A 27,282-nucleotide genomic window follows, 5' to 3' on the forward strand; every position below is an offset into this window, starting at 1 on the left:
CTTGTATGTATGCATGATGTGGTAGTGGAGGTCAGAAGAAGTTACAGAAGTTGATTCTATCCTTTTGCCATGTAGGTCTCAGAGATGGAGCTTAGGTTGTTACCCACTGAATCATTTTGTCAGCCCTCAACTTATTTCTTTTATATACATATTTGTTTCAGTGTCATTTAAAAATATAATTTTCTTATCATTGAATTATCTTGACATCTTTATCGGCACATAAGTTTTATATGAATGTGTCAAATAAGGGCAGAGATAGTATTAATATATTCTAGAAAAACACAGAACTTCCTACTCAGGTTAATGGCTAGGTATCTGCTCTACACCTGTCATAGGTTTGTTTTTTTAGGAATAGAACTCTCTATGTCTGGGTGTCACACATTGGGAACTTCACAGAGTACTAAGATCTTGTCACTTCTTTCTTAAGGAGGCAGCCTGAGGCTGAGTGATTCTAGTAAGATCTTAAATGCCTTCTCTGTAAAACAGGTGTGTGTGTGTGTGTGTGTGTGTGTGTGTGTGTGTGCGTGCGTGTGCGTGTGCGTGTGCGTGTGTGTGTGTGTGTGTTTGTGTGTGTGTTTGTGAGAGAGAGAGAGAGAGAGAGAGAGAGAGAGAGAGAGAGAGAGAGAGAGATTTTATACTCTTTTTATATATATTTTATAAATTCATTCATATTACATCTCAATTGTTATCCCATCCCTTGTATCCTCTCATTCTTCCCTCCCTCCCATTTTCCCCTTACTCCCTTCCCCTATGACTGTGATTGTGGGAGACCTTTTCACCCTCTATATACTCATAGGGTATCAAGTCTTTTCTTGGCAGCCTGCTATCCTTCCTCTGAGTGCCACCAGGCCTCCCCATCTAGGGGACATTGTCAAATATCAGAAAATTGGGATAGGGCTTCCTCAAGACCCAGCTATTCCACTCCTTGGAATATACCCAGAAGATGCTCCAGCATACAACAAGAAGATTTGCTCAACCATGTTCATAGCAGCCTTATTCATAATAGCCAGAACATGGAAACAGCCTAAGTGTCCTTCAGTAGAAGAATAGATAAAGAAACTGTGGTACATTTACACTAAGAAATACTATTCAGCTATTAAAAACAAGGAATTCCCAAAATTTGTGGACAAATGGATTGAACTAGAAATTATCATAATGAGTGAGCTAACCCAGAAGCAGAAATACTCAAATGGTACATACTCATTTATAACTGGACACTAGCCAAAGGGACAGGTCCCATGAAAGTCTGCACCTACCAGGAAACTGGGATAGAAGTGAGGACATCCTATTGAGACTCTAGATGAGAAAAATATAGGAGATAGGAAAGCAGGTGGATCCAGAGGGTCCTGGAAACCTACAAGAGGAACATTATGATGGGTAGATCTGAGCCCGGGGTTCTGCATGATTTAAGGCACCAAACAAGGACAAAATGTGCAGTCATCATAAAACCCCTACCCAGATCTAGCCAAGGGACAGAACATTCTCCACAGTTAAGTGGAGACTGGGGACTGACTCTCACAGGATCTCTGGTGCCCCATATTTGGCCATGTCCCTTTGTTGGGGAGGCCCAATAGCACTCGTAAAAAGGATAGTGGACTACCAAGAAGAGACTTGATACCCTAACACCATATTCAGGGGGAGGTGGTCCCCCACAGCCACAGTCATAGAGAAGGGGAATTGGGGTGAAAGTGGGAGGGAGGGAGGAATGGAGGGTGCATGGGATGGGATAGAAAATGAGATGTAATATGAATTATTTTATTTTTCAATAAAAATGTGTTATTAATAAAAAAAAACAAAGAATTCCCAAAATTTGTGCACAAATGGATTGAACTAGAAATGATCATAATGAGTGAGTTCACCCAGAAGCCAAAAGAGTCAAATGGTATATATTCACATATATCTGGACACTAGCCCAAGGGGCATGTCCCATGAGTGTCTTCACTTACCAGGAAAGTGGGATAGAAGGGAGGACATTCTATTGGGACTCTAAGTGAGAGAAGCATGGGGGAGTGGGGGAACAGAAGGATCCAGATGGTCCTGGAAACCTACAGGAAGAACATTATGATGGGCAGATCTCAGCTCAGGGGTCCTGCTCAAAAATGGCATGAGAAAAGGACAATACATGCAGGAAACTTTGAACCCCTACCCAGATCTACCCAATGGACAGGACATTCTCCACAGTTGAGTGGAGAGTGGGGTCTGACATTCACACGAACGCTGGTGCCCCATATTTGTTTTTTTCTTTTTAAGACAGGCTTTCTCTGTGTAGCCTTGGCAATTCTGGACTCACTTTATAAACCAGGCTGGTCTCGAACTCACAGAGATCCACTTGCCTCTGCCTCCCCAAATGCTGGGATTACAGGTGTGTGTCATCGTGCCCAGTAGTCTGCCATCTTTATGATCCAATGCAAATATGTCCAAAGATCTCTTTGTGAGGCAGCTGAACATTCTCAGCCCTGGTCCTATCAAACACTTAATATTTCTTAAAGCAGTTGTGTGACTTTGATGTAAGCATTCCCAAAACTATGCCAATCATCTTGGTTTATTTTTATTATTACCTTAAGAGTGTGCTTATAGTAAGATGTAACTTAATCTGAGCATGCTCAAGAATATGTCTGGCCCTAAGGTGGTTTCTTATATAAAGCTATATAGACTCTGCAAATAAAATCTCCATTTCCCCTTTTCAAGAGAATTCTGGTGGAACTCAAGTGCTATCCTTTGGCTGCAGGTCATGAAACTTTCTCCATTCTTATATGTTCCGGTCTTGCCCATGGGCTTTGTACTGTCTAAAAGGAGTACCCATAGCATTCACTTAGGAGGACACTTAGGATGCAACAAGTAGCTTGGGTGCTTGTTGTGGGAAGTCATCTCTGCTTTCTCACAGAACTTTTCTGTACTGTTTGTTGAGTGAAAGAATCGGAAAAAATACTTTGGTTTTTCTTGCTGTTACATCTTCTCTGCCATGTTAGACTGTAACCTCAGACAGCCTAATGTGTTAACCTTGATTTCCTTGTTTATAGTCTAGGCTTGTCTGGGAAGCCTCGAGTAAGTGAGGCAAAGCCTGCCTCTGGACATAGTATACCTTATCAGTTCTCCCAAATCCCCACTATTCACTGTGAAATCTGCAAAGCCATTTTCTGCATGCTTCTTTCTACTAAGAAAAACTCAAAAGGCTCCCCTGTAATCACATCTCATTAAGACTTCCATCGTCTCTCTAAGGACCACAGAAAGAGAAACCAAGGAATATTTCCAGGCTCCAGGCCTTTGCCATCATACTGATGAAGGCAGCATTCATCAAGCAGTCTAGTGTTTTCAGTTACACATTACCACTCCTGGCTTCAGTCTGTTCCTCCTTCTCCTCATTGGCTCTAACCTCTGTACTATATGTTTACCAAATCATGGATATCATGGCTTCTTATTGTTTGTCAGAAATTATAGTCTCATTCCTTCTATGTCTTATTCATGATGAATGAAGTTACTTCTTATTCTGCAAAGGAATTTTATATGATCTGAACATTCTCAGCTCTATCTGGGAGATTACCATATGCTTTCCTTATACATGACTATATTTATTTTTCAGATTAATGATGGTAAAGGTAATGTGATGGAAAATCTTGATTGCCAATTTGATGTGCTTTAGAATCACCAAGGAAGCATGTCTGTGAAGGAGAGATAAACCTGCTTTTGTTATGATCCCAAGTGTGTGATCGGAAGGGTCTTGTGAAAACAGGTGGGGTTAATCCACTAGAAGACAAACCAAGGAGCTTGATTGTTGCCAGCTGAAAAGATCCCATGAACAGACTCTGGTAGGAAATATATAAATCAGCCCAAAACTGGAGGCAGGGCCTTGGGAGACTTGGGACAGTTTTGGCTGTTCATTTCTCCACTTCGAGATGCTCCTAGAGAGAACCACTCGAGGAAAGGCTTCAGGGCTCTGGCTCCTGCTGAGATTCCAGGTTCTGGTTACTCCAAGTTCCAGCTGAAGAAATCCTGCTGATCACACCAGGAGAATCGTTCCTCGGAACTGATATCCTTACGGTTTTGTTACTCTTTAATCCTCTTTTCCTATTGTTTCGGTTAGTCGGGTTATAAGGGACATACACTCGGTTAATAAGTTCATAATAAAATATATTAGTTAAGAAAACTGTACCTACATGTCTGAGTATGTATATGAAAAATGTGTAACTGAGGAGAGAAGACCATTCTGAATGTGAACATCACTATCTCATGGTCTGCACTCCCCTGAATAAAAAGGAAACAGCAATAATCCCTGAGTACCAGAATTTATTTCTCTCTACTTTTTAACTCCAGACACAGTGTGACCAGCTGCTTCATACTCCTGCCACCACGTCTTCTCTGCCAAGATAGACAGCAACCTCAAGCTATAAGATAAAATAGACATTTCCCTCCTGCATTGATTTTGGCACATCAGTGAAAAAAGCAATAAATAAAGCTTTAAATTCAACATTCAACATGATATGTCAGGAATTGGCCAGATCTGTTGGTAATATATGACTATTTCCATCAGGTATCTTCTACCAAGAAGTAAAGAACTCCAAAACAGCATAGCTTAAAACAAAGATTTATTTTCTTTCATAACTCTATAATTGTATGTTCATCATATTTTGTTACTATGACAAAATGAAAAACCCCTGAGATAATTGACCCATAAAAAGGACAGATTATTTTGTCTCACCATTCCGGAGATTTCAGTAGCTTGGTATATAGACTAAACCCCAATCATGGTGGTGGGTGATGAATAGTGCAGTAAAGCTGCTCACCTTCAGGAAGCCTGGAAAAACCTAAAGAGAGAATAAAATGTGCTAGGCTTCCAAAATCCCCTTCAGTATCGTACTCTCCAAATATCTAACATATTTTTATGTGGCATGCCTCTTCAGTGTTCCTCTGCTCGTAGTACCATAGGCTAGTGAATAAACCTTCAACCCACGGCCTTTATATAAACATTTACAATAGAATTCAGATTGGAGCCTTTCTTGTGAATCTCATCTAAGCAGTTCTATTCAGTTAAGATGGGGAGGCAAGTAAAAACAGCGAATGGACCAAGATAACTTCATCCATGTACATGGGGCCTTGATGTTAGTTGTAGGCTGAGTGTCTTTCTCCAAATGGTTTCATACCTCTTAGTTTCCTCTCCTACACCTCATGGGGAGCATCCTATGAAGATGGATCACATCTTTTATATTTCACTCATGAAAAGAACTCATAAAGCCAATGATAATTTGGGGAATTAGGGAAATGGAAGCCATCTTTCCTCAGAAGAGCTACAGATGCTCTTTGTAATATCACTTTGCTAAGATAGTCACAAATAGGGAGGTTTGGTGCTTTGGGCATTATTGCTCTGAATATCTGCTGCAATGCTTTTTTATTTTCTTCATGGTTTCTACATAGTTATTTGATAGTATAATTTCAATATAAACAATAATAAATAATGTCCCTTTAGTCCAAGTCATCAAAATTAAATGTTTTCTTATTGATTACTTGGTAATATCATTTTCAGCTTCATAATTCCAAGTAATGTACAAAAATTTTAGGACAGGGACATTCACCAAAATTGAAAAAAATTCCCATCAAGGTTCTTATTTAGATAAATCTATTTATTTATGTGTATGTATGTGTTTGTGTGAGCACATGCATACATGTGCATATGGCTGTACAGACCTACGTGTGCATGGAGAACAGAAGAGGGCATCAGATCCCTCTGAACTGAAATAACAGGTATTTGTGTGAGGTCTAGCTTGGTACATGAGATCTGGGATACAAATTCCAGTCCTCATGGTCATGAAGCAAGTGCTCATAACCACTAAGCCATCGGGCCCTATATCAAGTTTCCTTCAAAAGAATTTTAAATATTCTCATTCAACTGCTTCTCCTCTTTGTTGATTGGATTACATATTTAGCGATCCTATTCATGGCTTTCATATTAATCATTCGTCTCTGCCACACAAAGGGTGGCTGTTGGCTCCATTTTCTTTCTTTTTTAAAAAATTTATTTATTCATATTACATCTCAATTGTTAGCCCATCCCTTGTGCCCTCCCATTCCTCCCTCCTTCCCACTTCCCCCTACTCCCCTCCCCTATGTTGGTGACTGAGGGGGATTTCCTCCGCTTGTATATGCTCATAGGGTGTCAAGTCTCTTCTTGGTAACTTACTATTCTTCCTCTGCGTGCCGCCAGGCCTCCCCATCCAGGGGACGTGGTCAGAAAAGAGGCACCAGAGTTCATGTGAGAGTCAGATCTCGCTCTCCACTCAATGGTGGAGAATATCCTGTCCATCGGCTAGGCGTGGGTAGGGGTTTGAAGTTTACTGCCTATATTTTCCTTGGCTGGTGCCATAGTTTGAGCAGGAATGGCCCCAAAACCCAGATTCGCCTGTCATAATGTTCTTCTTGTAGGTTTCCAGGACCCTCTGGATCCTTCTATTTCCCCATTCTCCCATACTTCTCTCATCTAAAGTCCCAATACGATGTCCTGCCCTCTGACCCACTTTCCTGGTAAGTGAAGTCTTTCATGGGACATGCCCCTTGGGCTAGTGTCTCGATATAAGTGAGTATATACCATTTGTCAATTTTTGCTTCTGGGTGAACTCAATCATTATGATGATTTCTAGTTCAATCCATTTGTCCACAAATTTTGGGAATTCCTTGTTTTTTAATAGCTGAATAGTATTCCATAGTGTATATGTACCACTTCTTCTACTGAGGGACACTTAGGCTGTTTCCAGGTTTTGGCTATTATGAATAAGGCAGCTATGAACATGGTTGAGCATATGTCCCTGTTGTGTGGTAGAGCATTTTCGGGGTATATTCCAAGGAGTGGAATAGCTGGGTCTTGAGGAAGACCTATTCCCATTTTTCTGAGAAAGTGCCAGATAGATTTCCAAAGTGGTTGTACTAGTTTGCATTCCCACCAGCAATGAAGGAGTGTTCCTCTCTCTCCACATCCTCGCCAACATGTGGCGTCACGTGAGTTTTTGATCTTAGCCATTCTGATGGATATAAGATGGAATCTCAGTGTCGTTTTGATTTGCATTTCTCTGATGACTAAGGAGGCTGAGCATTTCTTTAAGTGCTTCTCAACCATACGATATTCCTCTGTTGAGACTGATATTTTCTGTTTAGTTCTGAGGCCCATTTTTCAATTGGGTTATTCAGTTTGGTGGTGTTTAATTTCTTGAGTTCTTTATATATTTTGGATATCAGCCCTTTGTCAGATGAAGGGTTGGTTGACGAAGATCTTTTCCCAGTCTGTAGGTTGTCGCATTGTTCTGTTGAGAGTGTCTCCCGCCTTACAGAAGCTTCTCGGCCTCATGAGGTCCCATTTATTAATTGTTGGCCTGGGCTGTTGGTGTTCTGTTCAGGAAGTTGTCTTCTGTGCTCTTCCAGGCTCTGCCCCACTTTTTCCTCTAACCGATTTAATGTCTCTGGTTTTATGTTGAAGTCTTTAATCCACTTGGACTTGAGTTTTGTGCATGGTGACAAATAGGGGTCTAGTTGCAGTTTTCTACATGTAGACATCAAGTTAGACCAACACCATTTGTTGAGGATTTTATTGTTTTCCATTGAATACATTTGGATTCTTTGCCAAAAGAAAGTGAGCAAATGTGTGTGGATTCATCTCTGGGTCTTCAATTCGATTCCATTGATCCACCAGCCTATTGCTTTGCCAGTACCATGCTATTTTAATTACTGTTGCTTTATAGTACAGCTGGCGATTAGGTATGGAGAGTCTTCTGGAGAATCTTTTATTGTATTGGATTGTTTTTGCACTTCTGTGCTTTTTTTTCTCCATAAGAATTTGAGAATTGATCTTTCAATATCTTCAAAATATTTTATAGATATTTTGATAGGAATTACATTGAATCTGTAGATTGCTTTTGGTAAACTGGCCATTTTTACTACGTTAATTCTCCCAATCCACAAACAAGGTAGATCCCTCCATCTTCTGATGTCATCTTCAATCTCTTTCTTCAGAGTTTTATTTTTTTTTTTCAAATATGTCCTTCACTTGCTTGGTTAGAGTTACTCCTAGATATTTTATATTGTTTGTGGCTATTGTGAAGGGTGTACTTTCCCTAATTTCTTCCTCAGCCTGTTTGTCATTTGTATATAGGAAATCTACTGACTTTTTTTGACTTAATTTTGTATCCAGCCAATTTGCTGAAGGTATTTATCAGCTGTAGGAATTCTCTGTAGAATTTCTGGGGTTACTTATATACACTATCATATCATCTGTAAATAGGGATAACTTGACTTTTTCCTTTCCCATTTGGATCCCCTTGATCTCCTTTTGATATCTAATTGCTCTGGCTAGAACTTCAAGAACTATACTGAAGATATATAGAGAAAGTAGGCAGCCTTGTCTGGTCCCAGATTTTAGAGGGATTTCCTTGAGTATCTCTCCATTTAATTTAATGTTGGCTATCGGCTTGCTGTATATAGCCTTTATTATATTTAGGTATGTGCCTTGTATTCCTGATCTCTTCAGAATTTTAAACATGAATGGGCGTTGGATTTTATCAAATGCTTTTTCTGCATCTAAGGAGATTATTATATAGTTTTTCTCCTTCAGTTTGTTTATATGGTGGACTACATTGATGGATTACCATATGTTAAACCATCCTTGCATGCCTAGAATGAAGCCTGCCTGGTTATGGTGAATGATGGCTTTAATGTGTTCTTGTATTCATTTTGTGAGTGTTTTATTGAGTATTTTGGCATCAATGTTCATAGGAGAAATTGGTATGAAATTCTCATTTTTTGTTGGGTCTTTGTGGGGTTTAGGTATCAACATGACTATGGCCTCATAGAAAGAATTTGGTAATATCCCATCGATATCTATCTTTTGGAATAGCTTGAATATTATCTGTATTCACTCCTCTTTAAAGGACTGGTAGAATTCTGCACTGAAGCCATCTGGTCCTGGGCTTTTTTTTTTTTTTTGGTTGGGAGACTATCAATGGTTGCTTCTATTTCTATAGGCGAAGTAGTGCTATTTAATTTGTTTATCTGATCTTGATTCAATTTTGGCAAATGGAATTGGTTGAGAAACTTGTCCATTTCCCTGAGATTTTCAAATTTTGGTGCATAAATGTCTTTAAGGTAGGTTCTTATCATTATTTTTATTTCTTTGGTGTCTGTTGTTATGTCTCCCTTTTCATTTCTGATTTTGTTGATTTGGATAGTATTTCTCTGTCTTTTAGTTAGTTTGGCTAACAGTTTGTCTATCTTGTTAATTTTCTAAAAAAATAGCTTTTAGTTTTGTTGATTCTTTGAATTGTTCTCTTTGTTTCTAACTTAGTGATTTCAGCCCTGAGTTTGATTATTTCCAGACATCTGCACCTCTTGGATGTTTCTGCTTCTTTATTTTCCAGGGTTGCCAGATGGGTGGTCAAGTTGTTTGTGTGGGATGTTTCCACTTTCTTTCTAAAGGCACTTCGTGTTATGAATTTTCCTTTTAGATCCGCCTTCATTGTGTCCCACAAATTTGGGTATGTTGTTCCTTAATTTTCATTAAATTTCAGGAAGTCCTTTATTTCTTCCTTTATTTTTTCTTTTATTTCTTCCTTGACCCAGGTGTCATTAAGAAGAGAGTTGTTAAAAAAAAATCGTCCATTTCCCTTAGATTTTCAAATTTTGTGGCATATATGCCTTCAAAGTAGGATCTTATGATTCTTTATATTTCTTCAGTGTCTGTTGTTATGTCTCCCTTTTCATTTCTGTTTTGTTGATTTCAGTACTGTCTCTCTGCCTTTTACTTAGTTTGGCTAATGGTCTGTCCATCTTCTTGACTTTCTCAAAGAACCAGCTCTTGGTTTTGTTGATTCTTTGGACTGTTTTCTTAGTTTCTAATTTGTTAATTTCACCCCTGAGTTTGATTATTTCCAGACGTCTACTCCTTTTGGGTGTTTCTGCTTCTTTTTTTTTCTAGGGCTTCCAGTTGTGTCGTTAAGGTGCGTATGTGTGATGTTTCCAATTTCTTTTTAAAGGCACTTAGTGCTATGAAGTTTCCTCTTAGTAGTGCTTTCAATGTATCCCACAAATTTGGGTATGTTGTTCCTTCATTTTCATTGAATTTCAGAAACTCCTTGATTTCTTTCTTTTTTTCTTCCCTGACCCAGGTGTCATTTAGCAGAGAGTTGTTTAGTTTCTATGTACGTGTAGGCTTTTTGTTATTTCTGTTGTTGTTGAATTGCAGCCTAAGCCCATGATGATCTGATAGGATACAAGGTATTATTTCAATCCTCTTGTATCTGTTGAGGCTTGCTTTGTGACCTACGATGTGATCAATTTTGGAGAAGGTTCCATGGGGTGCAGAGAAGAAGGTATATTCTTTCTTGTTTGGGTGAAAGGGTCTATAGATATCTGTTAGATCCGTTTGACCCATGGCATTGGTTATGATGTTATTTCTTGGCTTCGTTTCTGTTTTGATGACTTATCCTTCAGTGAGAGCAGGGTGTTGAAATCTCCCACTATTATTGTGTGGGGATCGATGTGTGGTTTAAGCCTTTTTAGCAGATCTTTTGCAAATGTGGGTGCTCTTGTATTGGGAGCATAGATGTTCAGAATTGTGATGTCATCTTGGTTGACTTTACCTTTGATGAGTATGAAGTGTCCGTCCTCATCCCTTTTGATTAATTTTGGTTGAAAGTCTATTTTGTTCGATATTAAAATGGCTATGTCTGCTTGCTTCTTGTGACCATTTGCTTGGAATATTTTTTCCAAACTTTTATCCTGAGGTAATGCCTATCGTCGTGGGTGAAATGTGTTTCTTGAATGCAGAAGAATGTTGGATCTTGTTTATGCACCCCTTCAGTTAGTGTGTGTCTTTTTATTGGAGAATTGAGAGCATTGATGTTGAGAGATATTAATGGCCAGTGGCTGTTAAGAGGTTTAATTTTGATGTTGGTTCAGGCTGAGCGTTTGTGTAGTTGTGTTTTTGCTATGGTATAGTTATCTATTTCCTGAGTAGTTTTGGTTGTAGCTTGAACCTTTGGGATGGAGTTTTCTTTCGAGTACCTTCTGTAAAGCTGGATTTGTGGATAGGTAGTTTGTATTTGTTTTTGTCATGGAATACTTTGTTTTCTCCATCAATGGTTATTGATAGTTTTGCTGAGTAAAGTAGTCTGGCCTGCCATCTCTGGTCTCTCCGGGTTTGCAGCATCTCTTTCCAGGCCCTTCTGACTTTGATGGTCTCTGCTGAGAAGTCGGGTGTAATTCTGATAGGTTTGCCATTAAATGTTATTTGGCCCTTTCCCATGCAGCTTTTAATATTTTTCTTTGTTCTGTATGTTTTGTGTTTTGATTATTATGTGACGTGCAGTTTTTCTTTTCTGGTCAATTCTATTTGGTGTTCTGTATGCCTTTTGTATGTGTATAGGCATCTCTTTCTTTAGATTGGGGAAATTTTCTTCTATGATTTTGTTGAGAATAGTTTCTGGGCCTTGGAATCTGATATCTTCTCTTTCTTCAATACCTATTATCCTCATATTTCTTCTTTTCATGGTATCCTTAATTTCTTGGATGTTTTGTGTCAGGAGTTTATCAGATGTGGCATTTTCTCTAACAGTTGCTTTAAGATTTGTGATTGTATCTTCTAGACCTGAGATTCGTTCTTCCATCTCTTGGATTCGTTAGAAAAGCTCACCTCTGTGTCACTCGCCTTCTTCTCTGAGGTCTCACGTTCTCTTTTTTCTTTTGTCTGTGTGTTTATCATTGAATACATTTTCATCTTCAGATCTTGAACAGAATTTTTGATTTCTTCCATCTGATTGTTTGTGTATTCCTGAGTTTCTTCCATTGTCGCTTTACAGGTCTTCAGAGCTTGTACCATTTTATTTATTTCTTTCATATGGTTGTTTGCATTTTCCTGAAAAATTTCCAGTTCCACTCTATGTGCTTCTTTTATGTCTCTCACCTGTTTGGCTGCACCTTCCTGCATTTGATTACGAATTTTGTTTGTTTCCTCCATCATCATCCTCATTACCAAGGATTTGAGGTCATTTTCTTGTGTTTCCATTGTATTTGAGTTCTCTGTGTTGTTTTCTTTGGGATAGCTTCAAACTGGAGATGCCATGTTGTTTTGGGTTTCTTTGCATATGCTTTTACGCTGTCCTTTAGACATCTTGCCGTCTCTGTTCTTGTTGGGTAACTTCCAGAGTTGGATGGAGGGAGTCTGATGATAGATTCACTTGTTTTCCCACGATTTCCATAAGCTGGAAGCTCTGATGCTTCACTGGTGTGGATGGTAGGAGGTTAGCCCTGTCGTTTTGGGCTCTCACTGCCAGTGATCCTCAGCTTCCCTTTGCGTCACAACGGGAGAACTGCGGCTGCGCCAAGCAAGCACCACTGGTGGAACTGAGTGCTCCGCCCACCCTGCGTCACAGCAGGGGAGCTGTGGATGCACTGAGGTAGTGCCTCAGGCAGAATTGCTTGCTGAGCTGAGCCAGTGTCTCCATGGCACAGCGCACTGAGCGAACCCAGGTCTCTGGGGCTGAACTGTCCACCAAGTCCAGTTTGGGTCTCAAGGCACCATGCAACCCAAATCCTGTCCAGAGTCCCCTCTCCCGCAGCAACTCCCACCAGCCACCACACCAATCGCCTCCACCGGAAGGCTCTGAGCTGCAAACCTCAGCTGCCACCGCTGGTGCCGCTGGTGCTGCTGGTGCCGCTGCTGCTGCTGCTGCCTCTGCCCTGCTGCTCCGATCTGAGAAAATCTGTGCTCCTCCCATGTGCATGGGCATGCAGGTCCTCCACACCCTGCTCCCTCTGAACCATGGAGCACTCCTGCTGCCGTGGTGTGGGGACCTTGGTGTTCCTGGCTCAGAAATCTGTGCAATTCCCTGAATTGTTCACTGGAGCATCCAAACACGGTCCACACTGCTCGCTGCCATCTTGGATCCTAATAAGCATGTCTTCTAGGGTACGATTAGCTCTTTCCACAACTGCTTGTGCTGTGGGGTTTTGAGGTATACCAGGAACATGTTTTTTTATGCTTTTATTTTATTACACATGTATAAAACAAACTACATACAGCAGGGAGAACCATGTGACAATCATGAGAATAATGAGTTCTGCATATGTTACATTCAGAGTGACTTGGCCTTCTGCATTTGTCTCATTTGAAGTATTTTTCCTGTCTTGTTGGGTCTAAATTTCTGAATGAGATTCAACATCTTTTTATCTTAACTCTAATAGCTTAACTTCTTTATCTTGATCTAAAACAATCTTGTCCCCTAACCAGCTAAACTTGGTTATAGAACTATATTATCTTGTCTTCAATGCCCCTCAGAGACTTGAGAAGGAATAAAACTTAACTTCCTGAGTGAATCAGGAGTGTGGGTTAGCAGTTTCCAAAATGTACAAATTGACTTAAGACAGTTTACCTCCTGACCAGTCCCCCAATACACTTTATAATGTTGGAGCTTCATCTTCAGCTTTCTGATCTAATATTTCTGCCAGACTTGTTGACAGGGCAAGAACTATTGAGGACTTGCTTACCCTGACTTGGCAAAGTACAGTCATCGACTCTGCTAGCATCTGAGTTGCCCATTTTTAAGCAGATTCTGTTAGTGGTGGAATGAGGACATTTTGCCCAGTGGTTATTTTGCCACCTTTGAAGCCATGTCCATAAGGAGGCTCTTTGATGCTTATCATCCTCTTTGAGGTCAGCTGGGTATTGTCAGCAGTTAACTTGTCTTTTTGTAGAAGAAATTTAGGATTGTGAGAACAACTTTAAATGCCATATTCTGTGTATGTCTGAGGCTTTTGAAGACCTTATTCAATTATTTTACCTCATAGATTGATAGAGTCATATCTATCTGTTAGACTTAGGATACATATTCTTGTGTTAAAATCTGCCAGTTTTTTGACATGCCCATGTTTTGTATCAGTATATTAAATTCTATAGCAATGACTTAGATGTAACCTTCATTTTAAGTAGCAATTAAGGCCTTGAGTTAAGAAGAATTTTCAATCATCTAGCTTTTGCTCTATCCTCCCTCTATGTTCCTAAATCTCCCTTTCTTTCTTTTCAGCTCCCATCTCCTTGCCTATGTATGCAAGATAAAGGCAAAGAGAGACTTTCCTATGTTTCCCCTAATTTTCTGTCTGTATAAGACCAATAATGACTTATGACCGCCTCCCAATGAGATTAAGCATTTGTAGATCAGGCAAACATACAGCAACATATACAACTGCCTCCCCTTTTAAGTAATGGGTCACCGTTCTCTTACGGTTTCTTCAGGTTCAATTGGGGCACATAATACTTTGGAGTGGGTCCCCCAAAATTGGAGAGAATGGTTAAGGAATCTAGTGATTGCATTTGTGGTTCAGTTTCTAAATGTTGAGAGATTCCAGGCTTAGTAGGAGATTGCAATGGTGGTCCTAATTGGATCAGAAGTTTTCTACAATGTTGTTCAGGAAGCTGTCCAACTCTGATGAGTAAAAGGAAAAGAATCATCCTGGGCTGGATCTAGGAGGATGCAGGATATCAGTGTCCATCGTGCTAGGAGGAATGATTCCTGTCAGGTCTGATCCAGCTGGTTATTTTGTTCTGATAGCATAATCTCTCACAAGTATTATACAATTCTAACATTATAATTGTATGAGGTGTGCGGGATGCCCAGAACAATGAAAGCTAGTTTTCTGGTCATTGTATGGGTCAACGTAAAGCATTTAAAAATCTTCCTTCTTGCCTTACTAGTAATGGCCTTTAATAGTAAGTCACAGATAATCTGTGGTCCACATGAGGCCACTCTTTGCCTATACATTTATATCTCTGCCAGTCTCAGAACTATTCCCATGTAGTGGCATTAGGAATATAAATTACCTGATAGTTCTGGAGTTTGAGTTCTTTACATCTCAACTGTGGATCCCTCTCTTTTCCCCTCCTGTTCCCACCCCCTCCCTCATCTACCCCCTATCCCATCCCCTCTCTCAACCCCTTTCCTTCCCTCTCCTAGTCCTTAGATAGGGGAGCTCTCCTCCCCTACCATCTAATCTTAGTTTCTCTAGTATCTCCTGTACTGTATATAACCTCTTCCTCTGTGGCCACACAGGACTACCCTACACACTCGAGGCTCTGTCCAGTGTCCAGCTTTAAGTCTCTGTCAATGTCCCTATGTCCTGCTGGGTGGAGTCTCTCCTAGGATGTCTATGTTGGTTTAAAATCCACACATGAGTGAGTATATACCCTGTGTGTCTTTTTGGGTCTGGGTTATCTCGCTTAGGATGATTATTTCTAATTCCATCCATTTTCCAGCAAATCTCAAGATTTCCTTGTTCTTAATAGCTGAATAGTATTCCATTGTGTAGATGTACAATAGTTTTTTTTTATCCATTCTTCAATTGAAGGACATCTCGGTTGTTTCCAAGTTCTGGCTATTATGAATAAGGCTGCTATGAACATAGTTGCACAAATGTCTTTGTTGCATGGTGGGGTATCTTTCGGGTATATGCCCAGGAGTGGTATAGGTGGGTCATGGGGTAGAGCTATTCCCAACTTTCTGAGAAAGCGCCATATTTCTTTCCAGACTGGTTGAACAAGTTTGCACTCCCACCAGCAGTGGAGACGTGTTCCCCTTGTGCCACCTCCTCTCCAGCATGTGTTGTCATTTGAGTTATTGATCTTCGCTAATTGGATAGGTGGAAGATGGAATCTCAAGGTCGTTTTGATTTGCATTTACCTGAGGAGTAGGGATGTAGAGCATTTCTTTAGGTGTTTCTCAGCCATTTGATATTCCTCTTTTGAGAATTCTCTGTTTAATTTTGAACCCCATTTTTTAATTGCTTGGTTTTGTAGTGTTTAATTTCTTGAGTTCTTTATATACTTTAGATATCAGCCCTTTGTCAGATGTAGGGTTGGTAAAATTTTTTTCCCAATCTGTGGGTTGTCACTTTGTTCTGCTGACAGTGTCTTCTGCCTTGCAGAAGCTTCTCAGCCTCATAAGGTCCCATTTATTAATTGTTGATCTCAGAGCCTGAGCTGTTGGTGTTCTGTTCAGGAATTTGTCTTCTGTGCCAAGGAGTTCTAGGGTCTTACCCAGTTTTCCTTCTAACAGATTTAGCGTGTCTGGTTTTATGTTGAGGTCTTTAATCCACTTGGACTTTAGTTTTGTACAAGGTGATAAATATGGATCTATTTGCATTTTTTACATGTAGACATCCAATTGGACCAGCACCATTTGTTGAAAATGCTTTCTTTTTTTCCATTGTATCGTTTTGGCTTCTTTGTCAAAAATCAAATGGCCATATGTGTGTGGATGTATATCTGGGTCCTCAGTTTGATTCCATTGGTCAACTGGCCTATTTCTATACTGGTACCATGCTGTTTTTATTTCTGTTGCACTATAGTACAACTTGAGATCAGGGATGGAGATTCCTCCAGTAGATCTTTTATTGTATAGGATTGATTTAGCTATCCTGAGTTTTTTTGTTTTTCCATATGAAGTTGAGGATTGACCTTTCCAGTTCTGTAAAATATTGTGTTGGTATTTTGATAGAGATTGCTTTAAATCTGTAGGTTGCTTTTGGTAGGATGGCCATTTTACTATGTTGATTCTCACAATCCATGAGTGTGGGAGATCTTTCCATTTTCTGATATCCTCTTCAATTTCTTTCTGTAGAAACTTGAAGGTTTTTTCATATAGGTGTTTCACTTGCTTGGTTAGATTTACACCCAGATATTTTATGCTGTTTGAGGCTATTGTGAAGGGAGTGGTTTCCCTAATTTCTTTCTCTGCCTTTTTGTCATATGTATACAGGAGGGTTACTGACTTTTTTGTGTTAATTTTGTATTCTGCCACTCTGCTGAAGCTGTTTATCAGCTGTAGGAGTTCTTTTGTTCACTTCTGGGGATCGCTGATATATATTACTATATCTTCTGCAAATAGGGAAACTTTAACTTCTTTCTTTCCTATATGTATCCCCTTGATTTCCTTTAGCTGGCTTATTGCTCTACCTAGGACTTCAAGTACTATATTAAAGAGCAATGGAGAGAATGGGCAGCCTTGTTGTGTCCCTGAATTCGGTAGAATTGACCTAAGTTTCTCACCATTTAGCTTGATGTTGGCAATAGGTTTTAATGAATATAGCCTTTACTATGTTTAGGTATGTGCCTTGTATACCTGATCTCTCTAAGACTTTAAACATGAAAGGGTATTGGATTTTGTTGAATGCTTTTTCTGCAGCTAAAGAGATGATCATGTGATTCTTTTCCTTCAGTTTGTTTATAGGATTAATTACATTGATGGATTTCCTTATATTGAACCACATTTGCATGCCTGGTATGAAACCTACTTGGTCCGGATGGATGAGATTTTTAATGTGATCTTGTATTCGGTTTGCAAGAATTTTATTGAGTATTTTTGCGTCTATGTTCATAAGGCAGATTGGTCTAAAATTCTCTTCATTGGGTCTTTGTGTGGCTCAGGTATTAAGGTGATTGTGGCTTCATATAATGAGGTTGGAAGAGTTCCTTCTGTTTCTATTTTGTGGAATAGATTGAAGAGTATTGGAATTAGTTCTTCTTTGAAGGTTTGGTAGAATTCAATGCTGAATCCATCTGGCCCAGAGCTCTTTTTGGTTGGGAGACTTTTGATGAGTGCTTCTATTTCCTTAGGGGATATAGGACTGTTTAATTTGTTGCCTGATCTTGATTGAACTTTGGAAAGGGGAATTTATTGAGGAAATTGTCCTTATCCTTTAGATTTTCATATTTTGTGGCGTATAGGCTTTTGAAGTAAGACCTAATGATTCTTTGGGTTTCCTCAGTATCTGTTGTTATTTTTCCCTTTTCAATTCTAATTTTGTTAATTTTTGTACTCTCCCTTTGCCTTTTAGTGAGTTTGGCTAAGGGTTTGTCTATGTTGTTGATTTTCCCAAAGAACCAGCTCTTGGTTTCATTGGTTCTTTGAAATGTTTTCTTCATTTCTAACTTATTGATTTCAGCCCTGAGTTTATTTCCAGCCCTCTACTCCTCTCGGATGTGTCTGCTTCTTTTTTTTCTAGAGTTTTCAGGTGTTCCATTAAGTTGCTTTTATGCGATGTCTCCAGTTTCTTTGTGAAGGCACCTAGTGCTCTGAATTTTCCTCTTAGCACTGCTTTCATTGTGTCCCAAAGATTTGGATATATTGTGCCTACATTTTCATTAAACTCTAGGAAGTCTTTGATTTCTTTCTTTATTTCATCCCTGACACAATTGTCATCGAGTAGAAGATTGTTCAGTTCCCATTGTTGATGAGACCATTGATGTTGACAGATATTATTGACCAGTGGTTACTGGATTCTTTTATTGTGGAGTTAGTGGTGATTATGTGTGGCATGTCTGTTTTGGTTTTGCAGATGTGTACTTATCAGTATGCTGCATTTTCTTGGGTGTGGCTGTTCTCGTTGTGATGATGTTTTCCTTCTATTATTCTTTTGTAGAGCAGGGTTGGTGTTTAGATACTGTTTAAATTTGGTTTTGTCATGGAATATCTTGATTTCTCCATCTATGTTGATTGAAAGTTTTGCTGGATACAGTAGGCTAGGTTTGCATCTGTGGTCTCTTAGAGTCTGCATAATCTCAGACCAGGCTCTTCTGGCTTTCATAGTTTCTGTTTAAAAGTCAGGTGTAATTCTGATGGGGCTACCGTTATATGTTATTTTGCCTTTCTCTCTTGCAGCCTTAGGATCTTTTCTTTATTCTGCAGGTTTAGTGTTTTGATTATCATCTGTCGGGATGAATTTCTTTTCTGGTCTAGCGTATTTAGTGTTCTGTAGGCCTCTTGTATGTTCAAGGGTATCTCTTTCTGTAGATTGGGGAAGTTTTCCTGTAAAATTTTCTTGAAAACATTACCTGGGCCTTGGGACTTTGCATCTTCCTTTTCATTGACTCCTATAATTATGAGGTTATGCCTTCTCATGGTGTCCTTGAATTCTTGGATGCTTTGTGTCACTAATTTTTCTGTTCTAAGATTTTCTTTGAGAGATGTATCAATTTCTTCAATTGTATCTTCAGCACCTGAGATTCTTTCTTCCATGTGTTCGATTCTGTTAGTTATACTTGTCTGTTGGATTCCTGCTTCCTTTTTTAATTGTTCCATTTCACTTTTTTTCTCAATTTGCGATTTTTTAATATTGTCTAATTCTGTTTTCATGTACTGAATTGTTTTATTTAAATCCTTCAACTGGTTACTTGTGGTTTCATGTTTCTTTTTTTTTCTCTCCTGTATTAATTTATTCTTGTTACATCTCAATGGTTATCCCATCCCTTGTATCCTCCGATTCTTCCCTCCCTCCCATTTTCCCCTTCTTCCCCTCCCCTATGACTGTTCCTTAGGGGGATTACCTGCCCCTGTATATGTTCATAGGGTATCAAGTCTCTTCTTGTTAACCTGCTGTCCTTCCTCTGAGTGCCACCAGGTCTCCCCCTCCAGGGGACATGGTCAAATGTGAGGCACCAGAGTACATGAGAAAGTCATATCCCACTCTCCACTCTACTGTGGAGAATGTTCTGTCCATTGTCTAGATCGGGGTAGGGGTTTAAAATTTACCACCTGTATTGTCCTTGGCTGGTGCCTTAGTTTGAGCGGGACCCCTGCGCCCAAATCTGCCTATCATAATGTTCTACTTGTAGGCTTCTAGGACCCTCTGGATCCTTCTACTTTGCCATTCTCCTGTGCTTCTCTCATCTAGAGTCCCACTAGAATGTCCTCCCCTCTGTCTCAGTTTCCTGGTAAGTGAAGGCTTTCGTGGGACATGCCCCTTGGGCTAATATGCAGATATAAGTGAGTATATACAATTTGAGTCTTTCTGCTTCTGGGTTAACTCACTCATTATGATCATTTCTAGCTCAATCCATTTATCCACAAATTTGGGGAATTCCTTGTTTTTAATAGCTGAATAGTATTCCATAGTGTATACGTACTACAGTTTCTTTATCCATTCTTCTATTGAGGGACACTTAGGCTGTTTCCATGTTCTGGCTATTATGAAGAAGGCTGCTATGAACATGGTTGAGCAAATTTTCTTGTTGTGTGCTGGAGCATCTTCTGGGTATACTCCTAGGAGTGGAATAGCTGGGTCTTGAGGAAGCCCTATTCCCATTTTTCTGAGATAGCACCAGATAGATTTCCAAAGTGGCTGTACTAGTTTGCATTCCAACCAGCAATGAAGGAGTGTTCCTCTCTCCTCACATCCTCACCAGCATGTGGTGTCACTTTAATTTTTTATCTTAGCCATTCTGATGGGTGTAAAATGGAATCTCAGAGTTGTTTTGATTTGCATTTCCGTGATGATTAAGGAGGTTGAGCATTTTTAAAGTGTTTCTCAGCCATTTGATATTCCTCTGTTGAGTATTCTCTGTTTAGTTCCAAGCCCCATTTCTCACTTGGGTTATTTGGTTTGGAACATGCCAAGAGATGCTCCAGCACACAACAAGAAAATTTGTTCAACCATGTTCATAGCAGCCCTCTTCATAATAGCCAGAACATGAAAACTGCCTAAGTGTCCACCTGTAGAAGAATGGATAAAGAAACTGTAGTACATATACACTATGGAATACTATTCAGCTATTAAAAACAAGGAATTCCCAAAATTTGTGGATAAATGGGTTGAGCTAGAAATGATCATAATGAGCGAGTTAACCCAGAAGCAGAAAGACTCAAATGGTATATACTCACTTATATCTTCATATTAGCCCAAGGGGCATGTCCTGCGAAAGCCTTCACTTACCAGGAACCTGGGACAGAGGGTAGGACATCCTATTGGGACTCTAGATGAGAGAAGCACAGGAGAATGGCATAGTAGAAGGATCCAGAGGGTCCTAGAAACCTACATGTAGAACATTATGATAGGCAGATTTGGGCCCAGGGGTCCCACTCAAACTAAGGCACCAGCCAAGGACAGGTGGTAAACTTTAAACCCCTACCCAGATCTAGCCAATGGTCAGAAAATTCTCCACAGTTGAGTGGAGAGTGGGATATGACTTTCTCACGTACTCTGGTGCCTCACATTTGACCATGTCCCCTGGATGGGGAGACCTGGTGGCACTCAGAGGAAGGACAGCAGGTTACCAAGAAGAGACTTGATACCCTATGAGCATATATTGGGAAGGTAATCCCCCTAAGGAACAGTCATTGGTGAGGGGAAGAAGGGGAAAATGGGAGAGAGGGAATAATGGGAGTATACAAGGGATGGGATAACCATTGAGATGTAACAAGAATAAATTTTTAAAAATCTGAAATAATAAAGTACAGGACTTTGTTCCACCTTAAAAAAAAAAAGATTGTCCCTAGTTTGTTCCTGGTGTACCATGGTTTCTCCTGCTGTAGTGCGGTGAGGAGCTTGGTGTTCCTCCTTACTAAATAAGTCCAATTTTCTGCCTAGGTTTCTCTGGCATCTAAGCAAGGTGCATGCTGCTCGCTGCCATCTTGGAACTTCCCAGTAACATCTTTTATATTATAATACATAAAGAAGGTTTTCATTTTAAGGAACACGTATGGATTAGCATTGTCAGCCTTAATTTGTGCAGATATTCCCATAAATGCGATTATTTCCAGCAAATGAGTAATCACACAGTCAGCCCTTTCAGAACTTAAGGCAGTTGCCCATTGAAAACCTGAATATGTATCAATGGTATGATGCACATACTTCATTGTTCCAAATCTGCAAAATGAAACACATGCATCTGCCAAATTTCATTCCTTTTGTTACCTCTAGGGTTAATTCCAGCAGGTAATGGTAGTTGAGTATATAAGGAACATGTAGGTCACTTATTAATTATTTCTCTGGCTTGTTGCCAAGTGATAGAGAATCTTTTCTTCAACCTCTTACCATTGACATGATGTTTTTCATGAAATTTGAGGCTTCGAATACATTACCTATCAATAATTTGTCAATCTCTTCATTTCCTTGTGCCAGTGGACCTGATAAACCTGTATGGGATAGAATATGAGTAATATACAAGGGATGATTTCTACTTCTGATGACCTGTTGTAATTCTATAAATAATGTAGTCAATTCTGTGTTATCAGGAGTAAATTCAGCAGTTTCTATATGCAAAACTACTCTTTCAGCATATTGAGAGTCAGTAATGATATTAAGAGATTCAGGAAAATCTAACAATACCATAAGGATTGCATATAATTCTGATTTTTGAACTGATGTAAATGGGCTTTTAATCACCTTAGTCATTTTCTCAGACTTATAACCAGCCATACCTGATTTACTTGCATCAGTGAAGAAGGTGGGTGCCCCTGAGATTGGTGACCTCTTTACAGTACTTGGAAGGATCCAATTAGTTCTTTTTATAAACTGTATACATTTGCTTTTTTGTTGTCTATTGTTAGTGTCTCCCAAATAGTTACTACAAGCTTTGTGCCAATCTTCATTAATTACCCATAATGACATAATCTCAGAATCAGTAAGAGGCACTACAATTTCCACGGGGTCCATCCCTGACAGTGGCGCAACCTTATTCTTCCCTTTGTAATCAACAGAAATTTTCTCTATGTATGTTTTCAATTATTTGCTTTGTTTCTTTGCCAGGAATATCCATTCTATGATTCTGTCTTCCCTCTGAATAAGAAGCCCAGTGGGAGAATGTTTTGATGGCAAAATAACCAGAATGCAACCGAGTTCAGGATCAATTCTATCTACATATGCCTTTTGAAGTTTTTGCTCCACCAGAATTAACTCCTTTTCTGCCTCAGCGGTTAGACACCTTGGACTGTTTAAATCTGAATCCCCTTGTAATGTTTGAAACAACTTACTTAACTCATAGGTAGGTAACTCAATTGTAGCCCTTAACCATTTAATATCTCCCAATAATTTTTGAAAGTCATTAAGAGTTTGTAATTGCTCTCTACGGATCTGTCCCTTTTGTGGTCGAACTTTTTGTTCAGTTATTTTATAGCCTAAACATGTAATTGAATCTCCTTTTTGTACTTTATCCACAGCAGTCTGTAATCCCCAGCATGGCAGATTCTTTGTGCTTCCTGAAACATTTTTTTCTACAACACTAGGATCAGAATCAGCCAGCAGAATATCATCCATGTAATGGTATATGATAGATCAAGGAAACGGCGTATGAATTATTTCTAAAAGTTGTTGCACAAAATACTGGCATAAAGTTGGGCTATTCAACATTCCTTGTGGAAGTACCTTCCAATGATATCTCTTCATTGGACCACTAATGTTCCGAGTAGGTACTGAGAAAGCACACCTTTCCCTGTCCTTCTCATGTAGAGGTATGGTGAAAAAACAATCTTTTAAATCAATTGTAAATATATGCCAAGACCTAGGTAACCAGGAAGGTAAAGGAATTCCAGGTTGAAATGAACCCATGGGTTGAATCACCTTGTTTATGGCCCTCAAATCTGTTATCATTTTCCATCCACCTGATTTCTTTCTTACCACAAACACAGGGGAATTCCAGGGACTGGAAGATTCTTTGATGTGTTGAGCCTCCGGCTGCTCTTTCACTAAACAGTGAAGCACCTGCAACTTTCCTTTGTTAAGGGCCACTGCTCCTGCCATACAGGTCTGTTTTAAATCCATTTTAGGGGCAAGGCTGTTGGTATCTCAGCAGTGGCCCCTCATATATTTTGACATTCTAAACCTGAAGAGTTCTGAGGTTGGTCAGTGGGCATAGCTTGTGGTCACCCCTGATCCACTTACATTAATCTCTTCCCCAGAAGGGCGTACCAATTCACCCCTAGTTTCAACATTGTTTATCTCTGTATTTGCAGCAATAGTAATCTGAGTATCCCATTGTTGTAAGAGATCTCTCTCCCATAGATTTATGGGAATGTCAGCCACATAGGGTTTCAGCATCCCTGTCTGCCCTTCTGGTCCCATACACTCAAGCCACTGCACACTTTGTTTTCTTTGAGATAACTTACCAATTCCTATATAAAACTTCTTAAGTGGCTAATTTTGGTTCCAACACTTCTGACACATGATAGAAACGTCGGCTCCACTGTCCACCAAGCCTTCTATTTTAACACCATTCAAGTGTATAATTAACTTAGGTCTCTGATCATTAATTACTGTTTGCCAGAACACACGTGTCCCTGTGCTTCTGAATGCACCAGTCCTTTCCATTGGAGCGGCTTTGGCCTTAATGTAAGGAAACAGTAGGAGTTGAGGAATTCTATCCCTGGCATTGATTTTCATCTCCTTTTTTACACGTGCCATGATTTTTATTTCCTCCTTAGAGTCTCCACCTATAATACCGGGATGCACAATAAAACCCTGAGAAGAAGTCAGTCTACTTCTTCCCAGAACCATTCCTACTGTGCCTAAAGGCAAAGGATCGAAAACACCAGTATTTAATTTGTAACATTCAACGTGGGAAGATAGGGTAAGAGACATATCTGAAGCCAGATCCAAGGTTGCACTGCCTTCAGTGGCATGCATTAGATCACTAATACTCAGTTCCCATTTTCCTGCGGGTCTGTCACTTCTGGACTGGCAAAGGAATTCGGCTGGCATTGTTTATGGGGGCCAAAGCCAATGTCCCCCTCCTGCCATTTTCCGACAGCAAGATATTGCCTTGCACATCTCTCTTAGACTCACAATCCGGAGACCAATGTTTCCCTTTCCCACAGCGACTACAGTACCCTGCAAGTCTTGGTACTTCATTACCATTGTTGCCAGAAGCTCCTCGTTTTCTCCTATGAGTTGTTTTCTCCTGGGTTATTGTGCTTTCTATCTCTATAGTTTCTTTGCCCATGACTAATTTTACCACAATTAAAACACAGAGTATTATGGTATCTGGGCTCTCTGGCTAAAGCTTGTCCCACAATATTATTTTGATATTCCTGAGAGTTAATATTAACTGTCTATTTTAGCCAGTCATGTAATGGAGCACTTCTTTCCTTCAATGGTCTAAGCACACTCTTACGTTCAGTATTTGCATTCTCATGAGCCATGATAAGGTTTAATGCCCTGTTTGGTGTCAAAATCTGGCAACCCCCTATCCATACCAGGTCCTAATCTTTGCAAAATTTCTGTAAAAGGTTCCAGAGGTCCTTGGAATACTTTAGTAAATGGAATAGTTGTTTTCCCAGGTTCCTCTACCAGCTCCCAAGCTCTCAAGGCTGCATTATGGCATTGTTCAATCACTCTATCTTCGGCTTGATTTTTTTCTCTTATGTTAGTATATTGTCCTTCACCGAGCAATTGATCTCTATTAATATTTACTCCCGATGTCCTATTTTCTTGTTCTATTCTTACAGACTCTGTTCGCCACATGATAACCACTGTAATTGTTGTGCTGCTTCCAATACCGCGGAAACTAAATTTTTCTAATCTTGGGGAACAAGTCTATTCTGCATGCCCCAGCTTTTTAACATTTGTTTAATGAAGGCAGAGTGCATATCATATTTGACGACGGATTCCTTAACATGTTTTAAATCCATCATATCTACAGGACACCAGGCCATGTCGTCGTAACACTCAGCACCATTTTGTGCTGGCACATGTCTTACAGTGACTGGAACAGCTGAAGGAGTCTGGGCGACTCTGGAGGTGTCCTCCACTGGGACATTTTCCTCCAAAGACCCTTTGTTCTGTTGTTTGCCTTCCTTTTACTTCAGTTTCTGCCCTTCTCCACCATTTTTAGCCAAAAGTGCCTTCTGTTTTCCAGCCCTTTCAGTTCTTTCCTGCATTTTGCCCATTTGTTCAGTCAAGGCAGTAATTCTTTCCAAAGGGATAGAGCTTACCGATTCTTCTGGGTTTTGCATCTTATCGGTCTTTCTCCCAAACGTTTTAAATATATTATACAGTAAAAAGACCAAGAAGAAACAAAAAAATCCATCTGGGTATAAGGCAGGAAAGGGCATTGTAACAGCAGCTGTGATTTTGCTGACACATTGAAAAAGCATTACTATCTCTTGAAAACCATTATCTTCCTCCACACCATTAGAAGTTAACTTACCCATGATGTCAAAGCACGCTGGGCGCTACTTGTTGGCTCAATTATTTTAACCAATATATTTTATTAACAACTTAGTGACCGAGCCTACATCACTTATAACCCGACTAACCAAAACAAAAGGAAATGAGGATTAATGGACACAATAACAAAACCTTAAGGTTATCAGTTCCGAGGAACGATTCTTCTTCTACTGAATTAACCTCACCTGTTCTCTCAAGAGAACATTCCGATCCCGCACTTGGAATCCTAAAAAACAGGTTTATCTCTCCTCCAGGTGGCCCTGAATTTTGTTCCATGATGTCTCATGGGTCAATACTGTACATGGAATAATTAGTCCTTGCGGTTATTCTCTTTATTACAAAAGTGCTACAAATTTCTAAAGGTGTGTATGTGTGTGTGTGTGCGTGTGTGTGTGTGTGTGTGTGTGTGTGTGTGTGTGTAACACACAGAGCTCTTTTCTTGTTATTAGTCCACAAAATACACAGTCTCATAGCTACTAACATGGCAATTTCTGTGTATCGAGTACCAGGAGCAATCTACAGTTACATTAAAGTTTATCAGAGTATACAAATAGCTCTGTGCAAATAGTATACCTTATAATAGCAGAAACTTGAGCACCTGCAGCTTTTGGATTCTGATATCTACAGAGTCTTGGAAACAGTCTTCTGTGGATACTAAAAGGAGCCTAAACATGTATAAAGAGCAATGTTGAATTTTACCAGAGCCCTATGCTCTTACAGACTAATGATAATTAAGAAATGCCATGGTCTCTTTGGCTTTGGTGGAAACTAATCAGCCTTCCTTCTGTGACTTGAATGAGACTCAGACCAAGCCAGACAGACTGTTCCATGATTTGCCTCCTGGATGATTAGCTGAATCGTCTCACCCCAGTGACAGGTGGCAGGGCACTTTTAAACAAAATGTTGAGTTAAGCATCGCTCCTTCCTCCAGCCCTCTGAACTTTGTCCCACAGTCAACAGTCGCTCATAAAAATAAGCTTACATAATGGTACAAATACTCTCTCATGTATGATCAATTCAAAGCATGCTTCATCCTATTTCCCAGTTCATGGTTCTTTTGAGCCTTGTTTACTTGCCCATTGTTGGGGGGAAATGGCCTGTTTTGTTTAACCCTTGAAATTTTTCCAACTGGCGCTAATAATGCCTTTCTAGTAAAGTTCTACCTTGGTGAGTCCAGATATGTTTTTATTGACAAAGTGACCAAGAAATACGTAATTATAAGTCACCAGACATAGATTATTTTCCCAACTTAGCTTCCCCTTAGCTGGATTCCTAACATCACTTGAAGCAATTCTGATACTGCTAGATACAGGGGAAGTA

The sequence above is a fragment of the Acomys minous genome (genome assembly GCF_964271855.1).
Source record: "Acomys minous genome assembly, chromosome: 7".
NCBI classification, from domain to species: domain Eukaryota; kingdom Metazoa; phylum Chordata; class Mammalia; order Rodentia; family Muridae; genus Acomys; species Acomys minous.